Here is an 11,657-nt window from a genome sequence, read left to right on the forward strand (position 1 = left end):
GTCATTTTATTAGACAATAGAACAGTGAAAGTGTCGTTTTTCAGAACTGGGGTTCTGTGTATGGAACAAACTTAGCAAGCGCTGTGCCACCAAACTGTGCCAGCTTTGCCTCACCATTCAGTTCGTTGACTTTTGTCTACTGGGTGTCTCCCATGATGCTAAGCAGTGGCCAAGCTCGCATCTATATTCCTTACCAATAACATTAAACTCCAGAGTAAAATTTTCTTTAGTGTGATACATATTTGAATTCCCTTGTGTTGTTTTATGAGATGGGCTGTTGATATGTAGCTCAGGCTGGCCTGGAACTCAACTGTCTTCACCTCCCAGTCCAGGGATTACAGACCTGTACCATTATGCCTGGGTTATGGTTTGGATGTATGGTATTTATAAACTTAGAGTTAGCCGGGCATGGTGGCGCACGCCTTTAATCCTAGCACTTGGGAGGCAGAGGCAGGCGGATTTCTGAGTTCGAGGCCAGCCTGGTCTACAAAGTGAGTTCCAGGACAGCCAGGCTATACAGAGAAACCCTGTCTCGAAAAAAAACCAAAAAAAAAAAAAAAAAAAAAAAACTTAGAGTTGCTTGGGAATGTAGATCATCATATGCTCAAGTTGAATAATTTCAAGTATTTTCCCATAATATTTGTCCCTAGCAACACTCACAAAATGCTGGGAAGTATACTCATTGTACTCTTTATTTGTATAATCTCCATCTGCTGTTTCAGTTTCCACACTCCATTTTGCTTATGTACATCTTCTCCCCCTTATTCAGTCTTATTTCTCTTGCTCATTTTTCAAAGAACTCTGAATGTCAGCGGGTATGTGCTCACTGTAGGATCTTTAAAATATTTTTATGTGTATAAGTGCTTTTCCCCATTGTATGTATGTGCATCATGTATGTATGTGTATGTATTTATGTGTTGTGTGTGTATGCATTGTGTATGTAATGTATGTATGTATGTATGTATGTATGTATGTATGTATGTATAGTACCTACTCATAGAAGCCAGAAGGTGTCTATGCCCTGGAGTTGGAGCTCCAGGAGGCATGAGCACTGGAAACTGAGCTCAGATCTCTGCTCACAGTGATGAGCCTCTCTCCAGCCCCTAGTTTCCATTTTTAAACTGTAACCTATCCCCTCAGGCACATTGCCCTTCCCATGGGCTGCTTTTTTTTTTTTTTTTTTTTGAGACAGGGTTTCTCTGTGTAGCCCTGGCTGTCCTGGAACTCACTCTGTAGACCAGGCTGGCCTCGAACTCAGAAATCCGCCTGCCTCTGCCTTCCAAGTGCTGGGATTACAGGCGTGCGCCACCACTGCCCGGCTCCATGTGCTTACTAAGTAGTATATTAAGTATTAGTATATTTCTAATTTATTATAAAATATTTCAAGAAGTTTCTAGATGGGCTTCCCAAGTTTTCTGTTTAACTAACAGTTGAACTGAATATACTTGCTATTTTTCACTTATCACTTAGAAAAATGATGTCACTGTTTTCCCTCCTTCCTGGTGCTTCTGTTTGGAAGACTGATGTCACTCTCATGCTTTGCTGGTTTTGATGCTCTCAGATTTCACTCTTTTGTGCCCGACTTTAGGATTTCCTGCCCTTTGGTGCTCCCGGAGACCTTTGAGTTGGTGCTGCTTATTGTTAGGTTTTAGGATTTATTATCTTAATGACATCTGTTTTCTTTTTTGCTGAGACTTTTGTATTGTGTTGGGTTTTTTCCCCCATACTTTCCATATCTTTTTCTTCTGTTTTTGTCTTTTAGTTTTTTAAGATAGGGTTTCACATAGCCAGGCTGGCCTTGAACTTGAGATGTAGCTGAGACTAGCTTTGATCTTCTCTTAGCCCCATCTCCACCATCTTAGCACTTGGATTACAGAGGTCACAGGTGTGCACCACCACACCAGATTTAGACACCTTGAAGATCAAACAAAGCAGAGGTCCTGTGTGTGCTAGGCAGACACTCTTCCAGCCCAGCTGTAACCCAGCCTGTGTGCCCATTCCTGTTCTGTCTTGGTCCTTTTGGATTTATCTAGCACTCTGCTAAGTCTGTTTTCTTGTTGTGAATATACTCTTGACGTAACTGTTTGTTTTAACCTGTGTTTATGTTTTTCCCTGGGCTTATCAGCTTTCTTAGCTGGTGATATCTAGTAAGAGATGAGACCAAGGTCCTAAGACCAGCAAGTCAGTTGGGAGCATCAGACCTGTCCCAGTGCAAAGCCCTGGCATTACCTTGGTCCCTAATCAACCTGATTTTTCTGTTTATGTGTAACTTTACAGTGTGCACACCCATGCTCCTGGGTCATGCTATAGAGATCTCTATGCATTGAAATGTTAGCTATGATTCCTGAGTCCTAGGCTGCTGTTTTGGTTTTATTTGCATGGATGTTTGTGCACCACTTGCATGTTTTTACCCTTCAGAGGCCAGAAGAGTGTGTCAATTCTGGGGAACTGGAATTACAGATGTTTCTGAGCCACCATGTGGGTGCTGGGAATTGAACACCGGTCCTTTGGAAGAACAGGCAGTGCTCTTAACTGCTGAGCCATCTCTTCAACCCTAACGTGTGTTGTTATAATTATTTTGAGACAAGTCTCTCTATGGAGCCCTGGCTGTTCTGGAACTCACTATGTAGACCAAACTGGCCTTGAACTCATAGAGGTTCTCATGCCTCTGCTGGGATTAAAAGTGTATATCACCATGCCTGGCTAAAAGTGTATTGTTTTTAAAAAGAGTATCTGAGTTTGTATTTTCCAGACTCTAGGGACATTACTAACCCAAGACCACTCCAAACTAAGGTTTTAGCTCAGGATGTTGGGACAACATAGAATGAATTTTAATGTGTTGGAGTGATTAAGAATTAAGAATTCTCATGGGAGGATCCCTACCCTGTCATTCGCCTAGACTTTGAAGTAACAGAAAAATCTATCAGGAAAGCAGAGATGAAGGGGGTTTGCTTGGGTGTTTTCATTCTCTGTAAGAAGGTCACTTCTCCAGCCCCAGCATGCTTTGTGGATCTGTGACCTGCCCTCCTACTGTGCCAGTCTGAGGCCTTTGCGCCTCTTGACTTCCAGATGCAAGTTGACATGCACAGTCCAGCCCTCCCTCTTATAGCAGTGTAGACCGTCAGGGGAGGCTGCAGTGGGCTCTGGCCTGTCCCTCTTCCACCTGACCATCACCTTTCCACTTGTTTCAGCCGTATCAGGCTTCAGAAAAGTGGTTTATATGTTAAAGTTTCCACAAGCACTTATCGACATAAATCTCTGCACATCTAATTGTACATATGTGAAAACTATACATCCCCTGTATTTTTATTGAAATACCCAGGTAAGAATACAATATAAAAATAGTTAATAGTTCTGTTTAACTATCTCCACACAGCCCAGTTCATAAGGCAAACTGTTGTGTGTCACCTCTGGTCCGTCAGATAACCTACTTCAAGAACAGGCGTTCCATAAGAAAGGAAGATTAACCGTGATAACCATGGTAACCCCCACTAAAATGGGGCTCTTTCTGTGTCAGTTTTACCAGAAACCCCAAAGGCTGAGAACAAAACAATAGGTGTCCTTCTGAGTTCTAAAGGGAGGAGCTGGATGGCCAATCGTGTAGCCCATGCTAAGAGACCATGCAGCCCTTAGCTCCGAGTCCAGAAGGACCGCTAGCATCTACCTCTGGGCTGTACCATGGACCAGGAGAAGATTTCTCTGACAGCAGCTCCTCTCATCTGAGACCCAGTGAGGGGCCTTCCAGAGGACCAGTGTGGCCAGCACACCTCCTAGAGACTGAGAGACTTTAGAGATTGGTACCACCAGACTTGCTCTTAAAAGTCTACAGATAGACAGTCTGTGGCCAGCACCTTTAGAAGACAGCTGTTCATGGAATCATTGGCATTCTCAGAATCTCCGTTTGCCTCGCAGAGGAAGGGAGGCCAATTTGACCATTTTCAAGAAGAAATCCATAGGAGACTTTGAATCCAGTTCCCAGTACTGCTGAGGTGGGATGGGGTGGGGAGCGGGGTCCAGCCAAAGGGATCACTCAGAGGGATGGGACGGCCCAATGCAATGAAAGACTGGGCACACATTCTAGCATGCAACTGAGGAGGCCCCTGCAGGACAAGAGACTGCAGAAGGCTTTGCATACCTGTGAGAAAGTACAACAAGAAGAGAAGCAACTTTCCAAATCTTGTCACTAGCGGTGACACTCAGCCAGTGTCCAGCTCTAAAAACCAAGGGAAACCTGGTCTCTGCTGCCCTAGCACAGAAGCTAGCAAAAAACGGGGAGAAGGAAGGGCTGCAAGAAACAGAAAGGATGCTGACCCACGGATGGCCCTTCTGCCACAGACGACCTAGCTGACACGTGCGCAGCCAAGCTTCCAGCCGCACGCACGACTTTTGGTGTTTTGATTTGACAGTGTATGAGACTTGATTCCTAGCAAAAGAGACTTAAAAAAAAAATCACAAAATGTAACCAGTGTATTACCCAGAAGAGCCTGCTAACTCTGTAGTAAGTTTCATCCAGGTGTAGGAAAAAATGTATCATTGTTGGGAACACTTGTGAGGAATGAAGGGTGATCTCTGCTGTCCTTGAGCCTGTTCAGAGGAAGTTTAAAGTTGTATCTACCAAGTTAGTAAACCAGCATGGCTGTGTTTGGAGCTCCTGGCCACAGTGCAGCATAGGGCACCTCAGCAGACAGAGGAGAACATTTCATCCAGTAAGGCTCAGTATTTTAATGTGAAACAGACTGAACTTTTTCAGAGCCAAAGATGGTCTAGCATCTCCTGGAAAAGCTGTGTGACCCACCTCCGGTTTATAGCAGGAGAGGAAGGAAGCATCTTGGAGGTTCCTGGTGGCCAAAGGGAAAAGAAATACCTTGTCCTGGCGTGCTTGTTAATAGTCACATTTTCTTCTGATTGTAATGTTCTGCAATTTAAATGCTACAGGATGTTATCAATAGAGTGGATCTGATCAAAAGTAAGACCTTAGCTGGGCATGGTGGCACATGCCTTAACATGAAGCCTAAGGCAAGGGAATCCCCATACGTTTGAGGCCAACCTGGGCTACAAAGTGAGTTCCAGGCCAGCCTGTCTGGAAACAAATATTAGCTGAAAGTTAGACATTTAAGTAATTGCAGAAGCCACGATGTGGTGATAAATAGGCATGGACCTCCCTTCCAGAGAGCTGGCAGAAGCCACTCACCTATTTTCCTTTGACAAAAAGCCTGTTCTCCGCCCACGGTGGGTGGGGCACCTGCTCTCCGCCCACAGGGTGGGGTGCGGGTGGGGCAGAGGCTATCGGGAGCTCTTGCAGCGCAGATCAGATTGATCGTTTGGAAACCAGCCTTCATTCCATGTCCTTACAGGCTCCTTTGCAGGCCATGGGAACTCAAAGTATAAAAAGGTCACTTCCCATCTCTGCCTTCAAGGTTTTGGGTGTGACTTCTTACTGCCAGTGCACTCAAAGCCTCAGGTAGGACGAGAGAGTGTCTGTCACTGGCTGTGAGTACTCAGTGACTGTGGAGGCTAAGGTAGACAACATTCTCTACTAGCCTCCAAGCCGCGGAGATCGACCATAGAGGAATCCACACACTTCTGCCCTAGGCACCAGACTCAACTGAGCTCCTATACTCTGAAGTGCTGTGTGGCGCAAATATCCCCTAACTCCCAACTCAGTGCAGCCTCTAGTGCCCCACACTCGGCTGCTGCCTGCATCAGAGCCCTGCAGTGGTTTCTTGTTTTCGCATTGAACCTTGACTGACCCAGCTACCTAGCTGAAAAACAGAAAGAAATGTATTTCATGGGTCTCTTTAAGTTAAAGGTGATTTTTTTTAAAGCTATGAGATATTAACTGTCATTTTAAAAGAAATATGCTATGACGAGAAACTTAACAATGGATGCTTAGAAGTTTTTAGGACTGTGATTTCTATTGTCCAAAATAATGTAATAAACAATGGTTTTTCAAAATACTGAAAATATTGAATTACATTGTTTTCAATAAAATAATCTTTGCTGAGAAATTAGGACTTTTTAACTGTTAATAAAAGTATTTTCCAAATATTGTTTACTTTTGAAAATAGTTCTTATTTCTGCTTTAAAAGTGCTTTACAATATCCATACTATATTGGCTCAGAACTTACTACATGCCTGTAATCTAAAAATAAAAGTACCCGCAGAGAGGGTACAAGATTGGGCACACAATCGGAAAGTCTAGAGCTCCCTGCTGGAGGGCAGATATAAGCAGACGCCAGGTTGAAGGAAGCAGGTCTGCACATCTGTCTGTCTCCCCCCACTCACACGCTGTGTGTGTGAGTGTGTGTGTGAGAGAGTGTGTGTGTGTGAGTGTGTGTGTGAGTGTGTGTGTGTGAGTGTGTGTGTGTGTGTGTGCCATGCGTGTGGATGCTCACAGAGGCCAGAGAAGAGGACAGATTCCCTGGAGCTTCAGTGTCCTGCCCTGTGGGGAGTGAGTGTGGGAAGAGCAGGAGCGCAGCCCTCTCTCCAGCCCCCACGCTCTTCTACACCATTTCCCCACAGTCTTGTATGCATAGCCAGGAAGCCAGTCACTGCCACGGTGGCACACAGAATGGGACCGACCGTGACCCATTTCCCTAGTTTCAGGGTATAAGAAGCTGACATTCCAGATCCCCTTATACAAAGCTGGATGGACAGCATGCATGTCAGCTCACCACGTGGGGGTAGGGGAGGAAGACCTTGCTACTTAAAAGTTCCAACAGACTCCTCTATAAATAAAGCAACTCTCTTACACCTCAGGAGACATTTTGGAGGAAGGAGCTAGAGCTGGGTGACCATGTCTCCTCTAATGCCAGAAGCTATACCTGTAAAGCTTTGCCAACAGGACAGCCTAAACATGAGCTGAGCTACATGAAACATGCCGAAGGAGGGGAGACCACAAGGCCCCAACCCTCTACAGAGAACTACAGGACCCTCAGGAAAGCTCAGAGGGAGAGAAATAGTCTTCCCCAGGGAGGGGCATACCAGTTGGTTATCCAATATTAAATGGTCAGCTCTGAAAACATACAAGCAACATTAGAATACACAGACAGACAAATCAGTAATGAAAAAGGGGTCCTAAACTAGGGAGGCAGAGGCAGGCAGGTCTCTTGGTTGGTTTAGAGAGTGAGTTCCAGGACAGCTAAAATTTCACAGAGAATGTCTTGTCTTATAAATAAATAAATAAAGCCATGAGATTGAGAGCTAGGAGGGGTACATGGGAGGATTTGGAGGGAAAGACGTGAAGGGTGAAATGTGATTATATAATTTCAAAAGAAGCAATTTCAAAATGTCCTTGACACACATACATGTCTGAAAACACCATGCAGAGTGGTGCTTCCCACAGGGAGGGATTGGCTCTGCTCAGTACTGCATTGTCAGTAAAGTCCCTGAACAACTTACTAAGGGCCAGATCCCAGCAGCCCGGCTTTTTCTCCACAAATTGCTCATGTTTTACATATTGCTAGGTAGAGCGGCTTCTGAGTATAGCAGTTAACTACTTCGCTTGCTTTTGTTTCCCAAGCACTAGAAGAGAAACAGGACACATAACAGGTGCTTCATAAAATTGATCAAATGATAAAATTGATCTCCTCTCCCCCTCCCCCCAAACAAGACTTGGGTACATGATCCAAGTCAGAGCAACCCAGCAAAGGGTGTGACTTTAGGGTAGCGACGATTCTGAGAGAAGCCAGCTTCAGCCATTGTCCTTAAGTGTGTGGCAGGTGTGTGGGCTAGCTTTATGTCAACTTGACACAGAGCTATCTTCAAGGAGAGACTCAACTGAAACAATGCCTCCAGAAGACAGGTCGCCAGTGCATTTTCATGACCGATGACTGATGTGGGAGGGCCCACGTCACTGTGAGTGATACCACCATGGGCTGCTGGTTCCTTGATGGCTTTTGCCACAGCTCCTACCTGCAGATTCCTGTCCTAACTTTCCTGGATGATAACCTGTGAGATGAAATAGACCCTTTCCTCCCCAGGTTGATTTTGGTCACAGTGTTTTATCACTACAATAGAATACCCCACCGAATGCTGCAGGTGACCAGTGCCCTGTGTCAGCATAGTAAGCTACAATGACTATGTGCCTAGAATGTTTTCATTGGCTCAGATCCACAGTCTGTCATCAAGGTACTGGGCATGTATCTTCTAAGCTTGATTTCTAGTCTTTCTAGAATAGGTAATTTCTGGCTTGTATGCTGTGCCTCACACTAGTAACCCCAGCATTTAGAAGAATGAAGCAGAAAGATTGCTTTGAGTTCCAGGCCAGGCTGTCTAAAGTGAGAAGTCTAAAAAAAACAAAAAACAAAACTACCAGGGCTGGAGAGATTGCTCAGTAGTTAAGAGCACTGACTGCTCTTCCACAGGTCCTGAGTTCAAATCCCAGCAACCATATGGTGGCTCACAACCATCCTTAATAGGATCCAAAGCCCTCTTATAGTATGTCTGAAGAAAGCAACAGTAACTCACATAAAATAAATGGAGTTAGAGAAAGGACTGAAGGAGCTGAAGGAGTTTGCAACCCCATAGGAAGAACAACAATATCAATCAACCAGACTCCCCAGAGCTCCCAGGGACTAAACCACCAACCAAAGAGTACCCATAGCTCCAACCACATATGTAGCAGAGGATGGCCTTGTCTGACATCAATGGGAGAAGAAGCCCTTGGTCCTATGAAGGCTCAATGTCCCAGTGTAGGGGAATACCAGGGTGGGGACGGGGGGGGGGGAGCACCCTCATAGAAGCAGGGAGAGGGGGGATGGGATAGGGAGGGTTTTTTTGGGGGGGGGCCTGGAAAGGGGATAACATTTGACATGTAAAGAAAATATCCAATAAAAGAAACAAAATGAATCCTTAAAAAACAAAAAGCCTACCACCACCAAAACCCCCAGAGTTGTGATAGTGATAGTGTTGCACTTAACTGGGCCTAGTGTCAAAACCTGTAATCCAAGCTCCTTGGGAGGCTAAGGCAGGAAGGTTCAGATTTCTAGACCTGCCTGGAGAACTTAGCAAACCACTGTCAAAAAAAAAAAAAAGAGGGGCTGGATGATTAAGACTGCCTGCCTCTCTCACGGGGGGGGGGGGGGTGGTGGTGGTGGTGGTGGTGGTGGTGGTGGTGGTGGTGGTGGTGAGGGTTGGGTTCCTTATAAGGCTGCTCACAGCCGCCTTAACTTCAGCTCCAGGGAATCTAACTAAGGCCCTAGCTTCAGTCTCCATATTGCAGAGACCCAGAAAATAAGGAAAGAAAAGAACCAGAAAAAAGATCAGGCACTTTTTAAAAAATACAGTTCTGGCAAGACAAGGAACACATTCTTTTTTTTTTTTTTTTTTTTTTTTGGTTGTTCGAGACAGGGTTTCTCTGTATACTCTTGGCTGTCCTGGAACTCACTTTGTAGACCAGGCTGGCCTCGAACTCAGAAATCCGCCTGTCTCTGCCTCCCAAGTGCTGGGATTAAAGGCGTGTACCACCACCGCCCGGCTTTTTTTTTTTTTTTTAAGATTTATTTATTTATTTATTATATGTAAGTACACTGTAGCTGTCCTCACATACTCCAGAAGAGGGCATCAGATTTCATTACGGATGGTTGTGAGCCACCATGTGGTTGCTGGGATTTGAACTCGGGACCTTTGGAAGAGCAGTCGGCGCTCTTAACCACTGAGCCATATCACCAGCCCAAGGAAGACATTCTTGATGACGTTCAAATGAGCCAAAGCTGGGGGCACTTAGTTGGGAGAGGCTTGATGTGCAGCGGTAGACAACTGCGTTTGGATCCCCAGCTCCAAGCATGTGTCTCTAACCCCTGGCTGGAAGGTAGTGGAGAGGTTACAGAATCCCTGAAGTTCACTGGCCACCTTCCATCTGAACCAAGTAACTCCAGGTTCAGTGAGAAACCCAGTCCCAACACAGTACGGGAGCAAGTAGTGTACTCGACAGACTTTAACTTCCAGCTCCACTTGCACACACACCCAAAGACACGCGAACACAGAGATGCACACACCACAGAAGACAACGAACTGCAAAGAATCAAACAGCTGGGCGTGGTGGTGCACGCCTTTAATCCCAGCACTTGGGAGGCAGAGGCAGGCAGATTTCTGAGTTCGAGGCCAGCCTGGTCTACAGAGTGGGTTCCAGGACAGCCAGGGCTACACAGAGAGAAACCCTGTCTCGAAAAACCAAAAAAAAAAAAAAAAAAAAAAAAAAAAAAAGACAGACTTATGTGCTGAGGCAAGACCTGGTGAAGCAAGACCTCTCGCTATGTGCTGTTTAGAGGGAGTATTCATAGGACTCAGTGAACAGTCAAAAGAGGCTGGCATATCTAGCTTTGCAACATTTCTTGGTCTCATGTCCACTGCTGATCTTCACTTCGTTGAGAGAGGCACCGCAAAGGACTTCTCCTGGCATAATTGTTCCTGCTGGCTTGTGCCAATTCAGCAGAGGCCTGGCTGTTTCTGCTAGGTTGTGCCACCGCTGCTGATTCGTGTCTGTGATCCCGACACTACTGAATTGGACTGCTGGTATATTCATGAAGTGTTTGCCAGTAGATAGAGCTGCTGCTGCTGACTTCTGTGAACTGAAGTGCTGAGTTCCTGACAACGCAGATGGGATTTGCTTCAAAGAAAAATTTCTAAAAGTCCTACTTCCCACCCCCACCCCCCCATATCCTAATAACCTTTCTTTTTCATTACCTCTGGTGGGAGGTGGACTAGAAGGGAGGTTAAAGCATTTAAGAAATTTTAATATGGATTAAAAGTAGGTTTTGAAAATTGAAGCTTACAAACTTCAAGCCCTAGGGAAGAAGTTGGTATAAAATCAGATGAGAGAAAAATCTGTGGTTAATTGGCCTAGTTGCTATGAGCAGATTGTTTGCAAAGGTACCCATTCCAAGGAAGACCTGCAGCTCTGGAAGGCACCCCGGGAGACCCGAGGGCTGACCAACTCTGCTACTTTCTGGGCCCAGGTCTAGCACCTCTCGTTGGTCTGCCCCAACATCTACGAGCTGCTGGAACAGGCGAGAAGCTACAGAACCAAGTCGAACAAGGCATCACCATCGAAGATGGGAACCTGAAGCATGGCCGTGATCAGAGTCCTCCGAGAAGGACCCACAGAGGCTCCAAAGGGAGATCAGGCATTGACGGAGGAGTCTGCAGAGCTTGCAGTGTCCCCAGAAAAGCTAGAAAAGGGCAGGCCCATAGGGAGATGCTTTTTTAAAATGGACTTAGGAAATTGAAAGGAAAGAACGGACCTGGGAGCGCTGGAGAGAATGGCAAAGCTCCAGAGGGGTTCTGTATAATCAATGAAAGACATTAAGTAAATGAAGGAAGGAAGGGAGAAGGAAGGTGGGAAGGAAGGTAGGAAGGATTCCAAGCATAGTGAATTCCAGATATCAACAAGACCCTGCAGCTCCACAAATCATCTTAGCAACTCATCAGGATCTAGTGAGTGATGGGACTGAGCCGTGCTCTGAAGCAAACACAGGGTCATTTACACGCCAAATCCTGACCACCCTCCTATCCGCTGAAAGGGAATGTTCTATTCACTCTGCCTTGGTAGGAGACACCATGCTACAATGCCCCTGGTGGCAGGGGCCCAGGCTTCTCTAGGATGTTTGTTTCGTGAAAACTTGTGGACTGATGAAAAGTTGAGTGCTGGGTGATGG

Source organism: Mus musculus, chromosome 6 (genome assembly GCF_000001635.26).
Source record: "Mus musculus strain C57BL/6J chromosome 6, GRCm38.p6 C57BL/6J".
Taxonomy (NCBI): domain Eukaryota; kingdom Metazoa; phylum Chordata; class Mammalia; order Rodentia; family Muridae; genus Mus; species Mus musculus.